The sequence below is a fragment of the Aquarana catesbeiana genome, linkage group LG01, assembly GCF_042186555.1.
Source record: "Aquarana catesbeiana isolate 2022-GZ linkage group LG01, ASM4218655v1, whole genome shotgun sequence".
Classification (NCBI taxonomy): Eukaryota; Metazoa; Chordata; class Amphibia; order Anura; family Ranidae; genus Aquarana; species Aquarana catesbeiana.
The window spans coordinates 455,617,398-455,633,280 of NC_133324.1; the positions used below are offsets into that span (position 1 = coordinate 455,617,398).

The following is a 15,883-nucleotide window of genomic DNA, read 5'->3' on the forward strand; positions in this document are numbered from 1 at the left end:
CCCCAGGCTGTGGTCATACAAGAGCCTTCATCTTTTGTCAGACCAGACTGAACCCAGGGCCATCTCTCTCTGGTCTTCCTTCCATGCCTTGTAGTTGTGGCAGGAGGAGGAGGAGGAGGATGGTCCAACTCAATCAGTCGGTATTGGGTGTGATTTCGCCACTCTTCGCCAGGACTTTATAAAGAAGTTTCTCACACATGAGGCGTTTACCCTCCTGCATGCCCTTCAGTTTGGTGGCAGCCATGCAGGCAAAGGCCTTTTCAGGAGTGGGTAAGGCTCTGAGGGATGCAGAAGCCTCCTGAATGAGCCTGAGCGCTGAATCCTGCACGTGACTCCCCTTCCTGGGTCTTTTGTTTGGAAGGCGGAGGGGAGGAACCTGCGATTCTGTCAGGCTCCTACTGGTCCCAGGCTTCTCCTGGCTGCCACTTAGCCCCACCTCCTCCTGGCTGCCACTAACCCCTGCCTCCTCCTGGCTGCCACATTCCACAGCCTCCTCCTGTGTGCCACATTCCAGAGCCTCGTCCTGGCTGAGGTCTTCCTGTGTATGAAAAAGGGACATAGTTTTAGTTTTTATTCATCAATCACACACAATTTTCACCTCATGACTGTTGCAAATTGAATGTTAACAAATATAACAGACTATCCTTCTTAGCCCAGCATTTTTCATTCTTGTCACAATTATTTTTGCCCACTACTGTCTACTGTAAAAAAACTGTATTAAATCAGCAATTAGTGATCAATAATAACACCTAGTAAACATAATTTATTTATTGACCAGAAATCTGTAGAAGAATGCTATACCTGACTCCATCTGGGCTCCTCCACTTCTTCCTGGCTGGAAGTCCCAGGTTGGACATCGGAAGCCTTAGCTGGGGTGGAAGGAAGAGTGGAAGAAAGGGTTGAGAGGGATTCCCTGACTCCAGTCTGGTCTGACAGAAATCGCAGTCTCTCATATTACCACAGTCTGGGGACATAAACGTCATCTGCTGCAGCTCCGGATCTCTGGGAATCTGTGACCTTCTTGCGCTCCCTTAGATAAATGCTCCTCAGGCCACCAATTTTGGCTTTTAAATAGGGGATGTTTGCTGTGGGGACCACCGGCTTCACCAACTCAAGCAGTTTCTCCAGCGCTGTCTGCCTCTTTTGTTTATTATTGTAATGTGGATGTTTCACCTGCCACAGACAGGGCAGCTCCCTGTACTTGTCTATGAACAGGGGAAAGAAGTTGGTGGTCATTGAAGCCATCCATTTTATCTGCAAGACACAACACAAGACAAACCCTAATGTCGGGCAAAACTCTCCTAATCTTGTTACAATACAGGCTTCAATCTAGAAGCAGTATAGGCCCAAGTTTTGCTCTTACCTTTGTTATCACGCTCTGCGCCTCCGATTCTTCTTCCTCCGCTCACAGATCGTACGTACTATGCACGCGTGTTACGCTTTATACACACTGCGCATGCGTGTAACTCCGCCTGCCCCAACGTTCTTTCTAGTCTGATCCCCGCCCCTTTTCGTTCGGCTCAGTGGGGGAAGAGCACATGGCGCAGACACAGCAGGTGCGTGCTAATTACAGCAATGAGGAGGAGGAGGAAAGCCCGGAGCCAGAAACGTCTGGATCCAGAAGGAGACGATTTAAGGCATCGAATATGTCCTTTGGGGAGATGTTGGAGATGGTCGACATCCTGAAGAGGGCCGACTATGGCGGGAAGTATGGACCTTACCCCAACCCCAGTGTCCGAAAGGCCAAGATCATGGCGAAAGTCTGCATCGGAATTTCGGGGTACGTCGATCGAAAGATCAGCTCAGGAAGCAGTGGCCGGACCTCAAATTAAGAGAGCACGAGCAGTACAGAAAGATCCGGAGAGTGCTGCAAAAAAGTAAGTAGTTGTGCTGTGTTCCTATTCTTTTTATGTTTATTACGTTTGTGTTGCTCCATGTGCTTTTCTTAACTGTTATCCAGTTTAAAATGTCAACTTTCATGTTAATGGGCACATTATTCATTTGTATCAAACATTTTTCTTTCGGCCTATAAAACACCATTGTTTTGGCCATATGCATTTGCCCACATTTTTTAGGGCCTACTTGTGTGAAACTAATTTGGTTGTGTAGATGGGTTTGTTACTAGAATGAAATGCAAACTAGATTCTGTGTAAGGAGAGGACACTCAGCAGCTGTTTACACATCTGGACGCTGGAACACTAGTGTGGGACACAAGAACACCCTTTTTATTGGGGGGCCCACACAGGTGCTCCAGTGTATACTATAGGGGTGTCTCCATCTGTGAAGCTTGTACAAAACAGGTAAGTATTGAAACTTCACAAAGGACAAGAAAAATGCAACATCTTGGAACTCTGCCAAAACAGACAATTGTACCCCACTTCCAAGCAATGTTTCATATTTATAGTTCTGCCATCAAATATCTGTGTCCTAAGTAGACCTATTTTTTTTTTACATAGGGGAGAAAAGACTCGGAGGACACCCCTTATCCGAGGAGACCAGAGACCCCCCACCTCTGGAAGAAGGGGAAATCCACCCAGAACAAGCAGAGCAGGAAGAGGAAGATGTGGTAGAAATTGGCACCACAACAGGTGAGTGTCTGCGACCACAGGCTCAGGTAAGAGATGGATACCGGCATATTAATAATACATGGTGTTTTTTGGTTTCTATCTTTTTAGGTGATTGTGATGTTGTGGATCCAGATCCTTTCACCTTGGAAAGTGCACAGATGCTGATCGGGGAGATCATGGGGTGTAATAGGGACTTGGAAAACATAAAAAAAAACATCAATGATGTTCTTCAAAAAATGAAGAACATCGTTGATGTTTTAGGGAGAGTTTAAAACCCTTCAAAATCCCTTTGTTTTTTTGTGTGATAAAATTTTTTGACATTTTTGGTCAAATTTGAGAAAAGCCAAATTTTGAAGATGCACACAGTGTGTCAACATGTGCTATCTGCCATCACGGGAGATCAATGGACGCGTTTTGGGGGTGCAACCCCTTCCTCAATAATAAAGTAGCTGTAAGGAAGGGGTTGCACCCCCAAAACACGTCCCTTGATCCCCCGTGATGGCAGCTAGCACATGTTGACATTCGGCAATTGGTGTGCATCTTCAAAATTTGGCTTTTCCTGGGGTGACTTCACCCCATCTGAACGCAATATCAAACACAGTTTGTAAATACTCATGTCTAATATTGCCTTCAAGTTCTACAAATGTGAACTTTATAAGTTCAAGATTTGTGTCTTTCTTGTTGGTTTTAAACATACCTAATGTGACCCCAAAAATTGTTATACAACAAACATGTTGGTTTGTTTTAAAAACCTTTTCTAAATGCACATGTGATTGTGCTGGTATTAAAAAGATTGATAATCAAGAATGTGTGGATTATTGTTTCAACGCTCCAACACTTTTGTGGTGCTCTAATTGGTGTTTTCTGTGACAATGGTGGTTATTTCCAAGGGCAAATCCACTTTGCACTACAAGTGCAGTTTCAAGTGCACTTGTAGTGCAAGGTGTCTTTGCCTTTAGTAAATAACACCCAACAGTGCTTTGTAATGTTACACAATCACGCCATTTTCAGAACTCATCACATTTCTGTCAGGGTCAGCTAAAACAAACACAAGCAGTAAATGTCACCAAAGATTTAAGTAGTTATTTGTTTGTTTTTATTTGAAAAAGGTTTCAGACATTGTCTGGCATATTCATAGCCCCCCTACCCGCAAGGAATTCAAGGTATCTTAGCTGGACATCACGGGCACTCAGGGGGGGCAAGCCAGGACGGCCACTTTCAAGCGCCGTCAGGGTTGTTCCATTTTGAAGTCCAGCCTCAGGCCCAACTGAGCCAGCATAGTTGGCAGAATGTTGCCATAAAAAGTTGTGTAGAACACAGCACGCCAGGATAATATGATTCAGTTTGTACTCCGCCATGTGTATGGGTGTAAGAAATAGGCGGAACCGGCTGGCCATGATTCCAAACGTGTTCTCCACCACTCTTCTGGCTCTGGCCAGCCGGTAATTAAAAACCCTCTGGTCCGGGGTGAGGGTCCTCATCGGGTATGGCCGCATAAGATGGTCCCCCAGCGCAAACGCTTCATCCGCAACGAAGACGAATGGGAGTCCTTCCACATTGTCTTCTGGAGGTGGCAAGTCCAAGCTACCATTCTGGAGATGCCTGTAGAACTCCGTCTGGGCGATGACTCCACCATCGGACATCCAGCCATTCTTCCCCACGTCCACATACAGGAACTCATAAGTATTGATGATTTGGGGACCCCCCAAAAAAAGCCTCTGGCACTCTGCCTGAATTTAAAGCACAAATCACATTTAAAAACATTTTAGGGGGTGTTTGGAGTAAAGCACTACTATGGAGCTGATAAAATACATTGTTAAGTGACTACATGAGGTGAATATAGGGCCAGGAGACCATGCTGGGGAGGTAAGTGAAGGCAAATATGTATGAAGGACAACAAAAATAATTAAATAAAAATCCAGCATGCATGAGAACAAAGGGGACAATCACAGCATATTCCAATCATGGTAATTAGGGAATGGGGAAAGAAATACAATACATTATCAAACATTAAATACAATAAAATGTGATATTAAAGGATACAAATCTTACCTTAATATACTCCTTCTGCAGGACCTGGATGATGGCAGAACAGGTCTCTGGGATAATGATCCCCAGAGCCTGGGGGAGATGCCTGTCGAGAACTTCAAGTCCTGCAGGCTTCTCCGCGTCGCTAAGTACTGCAGGGTGGTGACGAGCCTCTGCTCTGGAGTGATGGCTTGCCTCATGCAGGTATCCTGCCTGCTGATATAGGGGGTCAGCAAAGCCAACAAATGGTGAAATACGGGGTCCGCCATCCTGAGAAAGTTCCTGAAATCATCAGGATTATTCTCACGGACCTCACGGAGCAAAGGCATATGACAGAACTGGTCACACTGAAGCAACCAATTCTTGGTTCATGAACTCCTACCCCACCCTGTTCATGGACTGGACTTGTGTCAAGGTAAGGACCCCAACACCAAGCCCCCGCACAGCACGAACTCTACGAGGAGTACGTATACGCAACATAGCTAGAAAACGGTCGGCTGCTCAGAACGAAGTAACAGAACGCACTGAAGAACAGCAAGGCCTGTGAAGAGCGACCTGAAAAACAGTAACGAACGAACAAGAACAGAATGACAAGAGTCACGCGTCACTTGCTGCACGCACTGAAGAACAGATACAAACCCACAAGCACAAACTGAACAGCAGAAAACGATCTGAAAACCACGAGTCTGAAAAAGCGCGAATCGTCTCTCACCAAACTTTTACTAACACGAGATTAGCAAAAGGAGCCCAAAGGGTGCCGTGCTTGGTTCTGAACTGGCCTTTTCTAGTCTCGTCGTACGTGGTGTACCTCACCGCGTTCTTGGCGATCGGAAATTCTGACACCTTTGTGCGACCGTGTGTACGGGGCATAAGCCTTATCAACTAATGCTTTATTTTGCTTTTTTCTGATAAGATTGCATAGCGGACTGTTTGCTAAAAGCCTATATAACAAACTTTTTTTTTCTCTCTCCAAGACTATTATATGCAAATGTGAGTTATGCATTTGAAGGCAATTCTGAGGAAATTTGTATTTTGAAATTCGAATAACAACTTGAACAACATATGGAATAATAGCCAAAATAGCAAACACTCTTTAATTGTACCTCTACTATGCATCTCTATACTTTTCACCTGAATGCCTACCTCCATTGCTGAATGCCTACTTTCATCACTATTTGCGCAACTATCTCTCTGCTAATTGGCAATTGGCAAGCTTCAGTATACTTGTTTATATATACATCTAATTTTTACAGTCAGGTCCAGAAATATTGGGACATTGACACAATTCTAATCTTTTTGGCTCTCTACACCACCACAATGGATTTGAAATGAAACAAACAAGATGTGCTTGAAAGTCTGCAGTTAAAGCACATCTTGTTCGTTTCATTTCAAATCCATTGTGGTGGTGTATAGAGCCAAAAAGATTAGAATTGTGTCAATGTCCCAATATTTATGGACCTGACTGTATATTCACTCATACTCTGAGTAATGATGTGAATGGTCTTAGCAAGAGAAATGCATGTAGTAAATCACTGAGGAGGAACTGGTGCCAATTTGCAGCTTACAGCTATCGCAGTAATTGCTTTATTTTGCCTTACCCCGCTCCCTATTGCCTGCAAAGACTGCTTTGTGAACTGTCCTTACTTGTGCTTCTAAAAAGTTTTGAAAATATATATTGAGCGGATATATCATTATAGGCCTTTGCTTAAATAAGTTATATAGATCTGTTATGTCAATTATGATATGCATTTCTTAATTGCCTATTACAGGGGGTCCCCGGGTTACAAACAATTTAGGGACTGTAGGTTTGTTCTTAAGTTGAATCTGTTTGTAAGTCGTAACAGGTACATTTTTTAAGTGTAGCTCCAGCCAAAAAAAATATTTTTAAGCTTTTTGGATAGCATAGGGAAGGGTTATCACCCCTGTAACATTTGTTTTGCTGTGTGTGCCCCGTTCAGAAGATTTCACCTCACTTTCTGTCCCAATGACAATTGGATTTTGAAAATTTTGGGTTGTGGTGGAAACAAGCCTTGGTGATAAAGCATCAGTGGAGGTACCATTTCCCCATAATAGCTCTTACAGGAGTGAATTTCCCTTCCTAGGGGTAGATTTCCTCTCACTTCCTGTTGTCTCTCTCCGTTTGTAAGTAGGAGTCGTTTGTAAGTCGGATGTTTGTAACTAGGGGACCCCCTGTAATTAGACCATTATATGCTATATGAACTGTATTGTTAAAGGTGTGTATTAAGCTCTTATACAGGATTCAATAATAATTTTTCCTGTAGATGTTGAGTGTACAGAAGGAACTACAGTTTGAGAAAAGAAAATATGGGGAGAAAGGGGGTAAAAACCAACCAAGCAGATAGCCAGAATTGTAATTCTATAAAAACGTATATGGTACAGGACAAAGCTGATCAAAGATTGGAACAAGTAGCAGAAAGAGTAGAGGGAATAATTTCCTCCCCAGAAGATCAAATGAAGAAAAATAATGGAGTGGGGGAAAAAGAAATTCAGCAGAAAGATGAACAACAACCGCTAATGAAAAGAGGAAAAGAAATGGAGAATTTACAGGTGTTTCCTACAAAACGAGATATGGCTGAGATGATGTCGCATTTAGAATGCATGATTAAAGGAGAACTGAATGACACTAGGATGGATATACAGAATGTATTACAAAGAGTAGAAGAATCTGAAGAAGATCTGAGGGTCCACGCAGGCATACTGAAACCCTGCCTGGCTGGGAGCCAATAAATTGAGCGACAGCAAGGTAAGTCATATCATTGATATTCAATGGAAGGGAGATTGGGAGGGGGGAGGTAGGACCTATAAGAGGATGTATAATGGGGATAAATTAGAAGGGGTTATGTTGTGCTGTCATGTCTTGTTAAATTTTATGTTAGTTGAGTGGATCATCTCTTTAAAATTAGAAGCTTTTTATTTCTTTCCCATGACTAAGGGTCTTTGGATGTTTATATTTCACAGGTTTGAGAGATGGTGCCCCTGAAGATAGTGACATATAATGTTACAGGTTTAAATAGCCCCAGTAAACTGCATCAAATATTGCAGGAATTAAAAAGCTGGTCATCAAATGTTGTTTTTTTTACAAGAAACCCATTTTAAATGGTCATCCAGGGTTGGATTGAATTAAAAAAACTTCCCAGTTTGGTTTCATGGATATTCCCCTGATAAGAGATCCAAAGAAATAGCAATAGGTTTTGACAAAAATACACCATTTAATTTAAAAGCAATGGAAATGAATTCTGAAGGAAGGTACCTATTTATGAAGGGATCCTTGTTTAATATTGAATATACATTCATTAACATATACTGCCCAAATATTCACCCATGCCTCTTTTTGAGAAAGGTAATGAATAAATTAGAATATTTTAAAGAGGGTAAAGCAATTATGGCAGGGGTTTTCAATTTTGTACTCGATCCAACCCTGGATACCCAGCCCCTTTCTCTACATTCAGAGGGTAAACACCTCAAGGTCATTAAACAAAAGCTACACCAACAGCAGCTTGTATAAGCATAGAGAATCTTTCGCCCTAAGGGGGGGGACTTTACATATTATTCTCAGGTACACTCCTCCTACTCGAGAATTGATTATGTTTTTTTAGACCAACAGCTTCTAGAGGGGCTGTTAAAGGTAGAAGTGAAGTCCTTCACCCTCTCAGATCATGCCCCGGTTACAGCTAGCTTGGATTTAAAGAATATACCGGATAGGCAAAGATCAGGGAGGTTGGATGAATCACTTGTATATGATCATGGTATAGTGGAAGATCTGGAAAGGGACTTGAACTTATTTTTTAAAGAGAATAATGTAGAAAATATTGAGCCAACTGTACTGTGGGAAACTCACAAAGTATTTATGAGGGGGAGACTGATAGTAGAAGGAGTTAAGAGGAAAAAAAAATGGACAGCACAAAAGCAATCTCTCCTACATGAAATTCAGGAACTAGAGCAGTTACATAAAAATTTAAATGACAATAAGGTAAAAGTGAAATTAATAGGAAAACGTGACGCTCTAAGAGATTTGATGGAGCAGGAATCCAAACATGCTTTCATAAGAACAGTTAAAAGGCAGTACGAGTTCGGTAACCGACCTGGGAGAGTGTTGGCGGGGATTATTAAACCTAGGAGGAATTTAAACTATATTGTGAAAATGAAAGATAAAAAGGGAGAAATGAAATACTCTACTAAGGAAATTAGTAAAATCTTCTTGGAGTACTACCAATCATTATATGAAGTAAATGATATCCAAAATAGTGATGATAAACAAAATAGAGGTAATAAAACAGAACAGTACCTACAGAAGATAAAGTTACCGGCCCTATCAGATGAGGATGTAAGTAAATTAGAAAAAGATATCTCCAGGGAAGAAATCGAGCAGGAAAAGTAAATTTGGTAATAGTCCAGGTCCGGACGGTTATACATCCTTATATTTTAAAAAGTTTTCAGGTTCCCTGACCCCTTTTTTCCATTTATATATGAATTCTATCGGGGAAGGTTTAGTGGCCTATATATCACTCTTAGGGAAAGAAGGGAAGGACCCAACTCTGTGCTCTAGCTTTAGGCCGATATCCTTGATTAATGAGGATGTTAAAATATACGCGAGGATTTTGGTCGAAAGATTGAGACCACTTATGCCAGATTGTTTTGAGAAAGATCCATCAGGATTTGTCCCCAGGAGGGAGGCAAGAGATAACATATTAAGAATAACTTTTTTGATGCATGTAGCAAAAAAGGGAAAGAAACCTGTTATTTTTCTATCAATAGATGCCGAAAAGGCCTTTGATAGGTTAGATTGGGACTTTATGCTGCAGACACTATATAAATTTGGTATGGGCCCAAGAATGCTGAGGTGGATAGAGGCTCTATATAGAGATTTTGTTTGAACTGAGTGACTACAGGGCTGTATCGAATCTCAAGATTAATATAGAGAAAACAGATATTAGATATCTCGGTCTCCTTGGATGAAGGAAGGGATCTCAGATTTCTGTATCCCTTTAAGTGGATGAAGAGGGGTCTGTCAACATCAAAACTGGGCCTATACCAGGACAATTATTTGTCCTTATTGAATTTACTAAACAAGATTTGAGAGGATACCCTGTACATAGACTATCTTGGTTTGGGAGGATAAGTGTCATCAAAATGATGACTCTCCCGAAAGCTTTGTATATTTTTCAGTGTCTTCCGATAAATATTCCTGTGGCTTATTTTAAAACCCTTAGATTGATACTGCAAACGTTTATATGGAATAATAGGGGCAATCGTATTAGCTATACAATTTTGAGTAGACCAAAAGAAAAGAGAGGATTATTCCTTCTAGACTTTGAAAAATACCACGCAGCGGCAGTACTGCGGAGAGTCATGGACTGGGTGCATGGTTCTCCGTATAAAAAATAGGTGTCATTAGAGGCAGAGCTGAGTAAATCAGCTTTGAGTCAGATTATTTGGATTCCAAGGCAATATAGAGGCTCCTCTAGAGAAATAGCTCCAATTACCATAGAAACACTGAGAGTATGGGATAAGCTTTTCAAAAATACACATTGGCAATATAACAGCCCTTTGATGCCATTAATAGGTAACAACTATTTCCCTCCAGGCAAGGACAATAAATTGTATTTAAAATGGACTTCCTCGGATTACCTGAGGTTAAAAGATGTCCTGAAGGGAAATGTCCTTTGTTCACTATTGGAATTGCAAAGAAAATATGGGGTAACATCATGGGATACATGGAGGTATAGACAACTTTTGTAGAATCTCTTCCGAAACCCCTCCGCTCAGTCAGTGAACTAAATCCATGGGAACGATTAGTCGATCAAGGGGGAATAAATAGACAGGGGTTTTCCAATGTATATAGGATGTTGATGATGCCCCCAGAAGTGGAATCCTTGTGTCTCTTGGAGGGTTGGGAACTGGAACTGAATCAGCTATTGCCCGAAACAATGAGAAGTAAAGTTTTTGACTATGTTCACTCGTCTTCAATGGACACAAGGATGAAGGAAATGAATTAAAAATTATCATATAAGCGGTATTATGTCCTAATAAAATTGCATAAATCCAACCCGGACCTGTCCCCTTTATGTTGGAGGGGAAGTGGGGAGAACGGATCGCATGCACATATATGGTGGCAGTGACCCCTAATTCAACCTTACTGGAGGGAAGTACTGGATTGGATAAAGAAGATCAGTGGGAATGAAATTGGTCTGGATCCTTGGCAATGCCTGTTCCATGTAACGGGGATGCCAAGGAAGAAATATAGAGTAGCAATTATCCCATTCCTACTGAATGCAGCAAAGGCATTAATCCCAAAACAATGGAAGTCAAATATAATCCCAACGATAAAGGATTGGTTTAGGGAGGTAGATAAAATTAGGTTAATGGAAGAAGTAATACATATGCAAAATAACTTGGAAACAAATTTTTTTAGTATTTGGAAGAGCTGGTTGGAATTTAGACAAACCCAGGTTTATGTGAACTACATGGGAAGTAACTAGGTATTCCGTTGTTCCCCGCCTATGACCCCCTCCCTCCCTCTCCCTCCCCTTTTTTCCTTTTTTTTTTTGTTATTGGTACACAGTAATTAGGCACACCTTTTTGGAGAAATTTTCTACGGAAATAAGAATCGGGAATTTATCCTCCTTATAACTTAATAAAAAGGTTATGGAAACACTCAGTTTATTTATGTAAGAAAGAAGTCACTGAGAGAATTTAACATTATAGATGATGGGTGAGGGAAATTACAGGGGTTTTTTTTGTTTTACACGGAAATGGGCACTTTTAAGGTGGAATCTCCAATAGGTGGCAAAAAGCCGAGAATTTCTCCTCTTCAGAAATCAATAGAAAGGGATGGGACTTGTCACATTTTAGGTAAATAAGAAGGAATGTCATGAAGAGAATTTTATGTTATAACTAGGAAAATTTTCACAAGTTTAACAAGGATAAAATATAACACTGCTGTGGGGTTTTTTTTTTCCTTCTTCGGGGGGGGGGGACTAGATGGCGGGAGATGGTGAGATATCTTCAACATGAGGGAGTACATTAGGAGATAGATCCACATTTGTGTAATGTTGATTGTGTTGTATGCTTTGAACGTTTTTTATATGCCTATATATATTTGTATGGTTTTGAAATGTAATGTTTTATGTGTATAATAATTTAATAAAAAATAATTGAAAGAGAGCGTTTTGCAAGACAAGCAAAATTTTTAAAGAAACTTTGACTTGATATACAAGTGATGACTTGATATACAAGTAGCGTCACGTCACAACGGAGTATAAAAGAGAACAGAGGCACCTCCAAGTGTAGCAATAGGGTTACATTTAATGAAGGCACAACATTTAGCAACTCACATGGTTAATGATTAAAAGAGGCACATCTAAGTATGCAGGCATCCGGGGTAACGCTGTCCACATAGACCATCCTCTGCACCGCCATGGACGTCGTCCCTTCCACGCTGCGCTCCACAAGAGCTTCAAGCCTCACTTTCAGATCGCTTTGCTGCAGGGTAGTCTTCCCGGTCACAATTGCAGACTGACAGCGGTGAGAGCCGGTGGTGCAGAGGATGGTCAATGTGGACAGCTTTACCCCACAGGCCTGCATACTTAGATGTGCCTCTTTAAATCATCAACCATGTGAGTTGCTAAATGTTGTACCTTCAGTAAATGTAACCACATTGCTACGCTTAGAGGTGCCTTCTCTTTAATACTCTGTAGCTCCTGCTGGATTTTGCTTCTAATCCCCTTGTGGAGGCTGCCATTTGTAGATGGACATTTTATGGTTACACAACCTATCACATTGCTATAATATTGTTATATGAACTATAAACTGAAGGACTTATGAATAAATAAATGGTTGTGGAATGAATCATCTGAGTTTCCATTATTTCTTGTGGGGAAAGTCGCTTTGATATACAAGTGCTTTCGATTACAAGCATGTCTATGGAACTAATTATGCTGGCAACCCAAGGTTTTACTGTACTTTCCTCTCTCTGGGTCCTCTGCAGCCCTGCCCACAGACAATAAAGAATGAATGGGAAGCTGCATAGAACAGAATAGTGTGACAAGTGACTACAGTACAATCAGAAGCACATTAAAACCCTCACTAAGCTATTTGTATAAGATTAAAGATAAACCAGGTTGGCTTTATTAGTTTAAATAAATGTACCTAGAGAGCATTAGAACATTTTCTGCTCATGTTATCTGTTGGTCGGAGTTGCTGGAAACTGGAATGCTGACCAATACCGGCCGCCTAATAATACTAGTTAGCTGGCTTTCATTATTTTTCTCTAGCCTTTGAACTCATGGTCTGCAATAAGTTTGCAAATTAGACATTCAAACTTTACTTATTCTGTGCTGGTGTCTCAAAGAACAAAGCCATATGGCCTGCATAAGAGCCAGGAAAGCAGCAAGTCCAAAGGAAGATGAGCAGAGCATATTTTTCTCGACATACTACGTTTACAGACATTTGAACCTAAACAATGGATTTCTCTGGAACAAGCCAATGTGGCCAACCCCCGCAGACTCCAAACGTATTAAAACCGTACCCTCACACCCCCTCTTAGGCCCTAGCAGTAGAATAGCAGTAGAATCTGGATGTATTCAGAATGATTGGAAACCATCCTCGGCTATGACTCCTGTAAATGGAAACCGGGCCCTCTCCTCAGGCATGACACACAGCTGTCTATAGGAACTTCTGACTCAAGAAATACCAGCTTAAAGTGGTTGTAAACCCTTACATATACCCAGTGAAGTGTCTGGCCTCACGTGATACCCAGAAATGAAACAAATCCTCCTACATAAGTTTTACCTGTTTATCTGCAGTCCTCTCTTCTCTACAGCCATTTGCATAACAGAATTTATACAGTTTGCCTGAGCTGTCACAAAGCAGGGGGTGGGGAGATGAAGTTACACTCTGCAGAGGTGAGAACTGACTGGAGGGAGGGGACACCCCCCTTCACACAGCACACAGGAACAGAGCTGAGGCTGCCGATCAGCTAGAGATACATTTTTCTCTTGGTGTCAGAAAAACTTGTCGGAAGTGATGCATGCTGATAGCAGAGGAACGAGGCAACAGACAAAGTGGCACTTAGTACTCCTAATTGAGATAAGTAAACACTATAGTGGCATATGGTTGGTTCATAAGGCATGTCTGAGGTTTACAACCACTTTAAGGATTTCATCTCCCACAATGGAATTAAACCAACTACTGAATTGAACCATGCTAGATCCCACTCTAGACAACTGGAGACTGACCCAGCTGTCATACTTTCTGTCCACACTGACCCCCAGAAGACACAAACTGGCCACACAGACTTCCTTTGAACACTTTGGTCATTGAGGTTTTGTCTTCCTGGCCTATAAAGCTCTTATTAAACTACCAGATGACTTTATCTCCCATTCTTAGTAAAATGGGGGGAAAAAATCTTCATATACCCCTTTGTTCTTAATGAAGCGATGCTTTATTACACTTTTCTCATCATTCCTCCATTGCTAGCACAGAAGTCAGGTTATAAAATTCTTACCTGATGGTACAGGGTCTCCTAGGTTCTCAAAAAAATGTACCCACATTCCTGCACTGCAGAAGTGTTGAGGGAACCCTATTACATACTTTATGGTCTTGTGATGGTGAGGTTTAGGGACTTCTGGGAAGGGGTCTATAATATACCATGGAAATAAACCTTGGTACCATGCAATCTGCATTTCTTCTTTATTTCGCCCACTTCTCGAGATGTAGATACTGTAAATCACTCCTAATACAGCTATTAAATGCAGCCAGGATGTACATTCCCACCTTCTAGAGACAGATCCTTCCCCCACTCTCAGTCTATGGATATATGATGTGGACTGAGTTCACATGTTCCCAGGAATATAAAGGCTGAGCCTCACTTGTACATGGCTTACAGTTGTTAATCCGCCACTACCTATGCAACCCCTCACCACCTGCCCAGTGCATCCTATCTCTATCGCCGGAACCCCCTATATCTAACTATTTCCTTTTTTTCCCTTTGAACCCTCCCACCCTAACCCGGTACTCTTCTGTATGAGCACCTGAATCCGGTGCCCTACAAATACATCTCAAAATAAATGAGTCTTTAACTTTAGGAGAAGAAGCAAAGTCACAAGGATGACACTTGTATAACTAAAACACCAAAAATCTTGTCTGAAAATAAAGAATGTACAAAAGCAATTTGAGCTTTTGAGGAAAAAATTCAAAGGCACCACAAGTTAAAAAGGTAACTTACTTTCATCTTTGCAATCTGTCCCACTATAGAACTTATAGCACCAGCAGCGCTGTTAACAAGAACCACGTCTCCTTTCTTGGGACTGCAGACTTCCAACAAGCCAAAGTATGCCGTCAGACTGTTTCATTAAAAAATCACACATTAATGCAGAGTTAATGTGGTGGCTTTTATTTAATTGTATAATGCAAAGTGCTGTAATTTATTTTACCCATTGTAGTCAATTAGAAGGGCTCTTGGAAGATGTAGATCTGGGGGAGTGCCTACCTTCATAAGGGTTGAGCTCCCCCTGTGCTGCCCCTGCAAGGATTTTCTCACTTCATGAACAATGTAAAAAAATTGTGCTGGGACTTCTGTAGAGGAGGAGAGGAAGTTTTGGTGGGTACATTTCCACAATGCCTGAATACACAGTACACTTTAAAGCGGAGCATCACCCAAAAGAGGAAGCTCCGCTTGTTCACACTCTCCATTTGGCACATTTTCCACTTTTTGGGGGGGAGCGGGTACCTGATTTTGACAGGTACCCTGCTTCCACTTCCGGGTAAGATCACCAATCGGTGATCTACAACATTATCGACCCCTGCTCCTTCCCTCCCGCTGCCTTCTGAGAGACACACAGGTTCCAGAAGACAGCAGGACCATTACTTACAATGCTGGCACCTGCACCCAAAGCCGATTGACGAATCGGCTTGGGGTGCCGACATCGTGTGATTCCTGGACAGGTAAGTGCCCAGTATTTGTACCTGCTGACTTTTATTTTTCTTTTTCCTGACTGGAGCTCCTCTTTAACTGCTTGCCAACCAGCCGCTATCATTATACTGTGGCAGGTTGGCACAGCTGCCATAGGTGTACGTAGGTGCTTTAAGAGCTATAGGGGGTGTGCGCACCGCTGGAGGCACGCGCACGCACATGGCGCAATGCTGGACCGATGCGCGTGGCCGTGATGTCCGGCGGCGACCCGCGATTGCTCCTCAGAGAGCCAGAATGGAAATCTGTCAATGTAAACAGACAGATCCCAGTTCTGTCAGGGAAGTAGAGAGAGATT

General features: G+C 41.9%; 1 protein-coding gene across 1 annotated transcript in view; it reads right to left on the reverse strand.

The window, feature by feature from the left end:
• LOC141147213 (prostaglandin reductase 1-like) overlaps positions 1-15,883 on the reverse strand; it is a 50,285-nt gene that overhangs the window by 30,575 nt on the left and 3,827 nt on the right. The window lies entirely within an intron of this gene.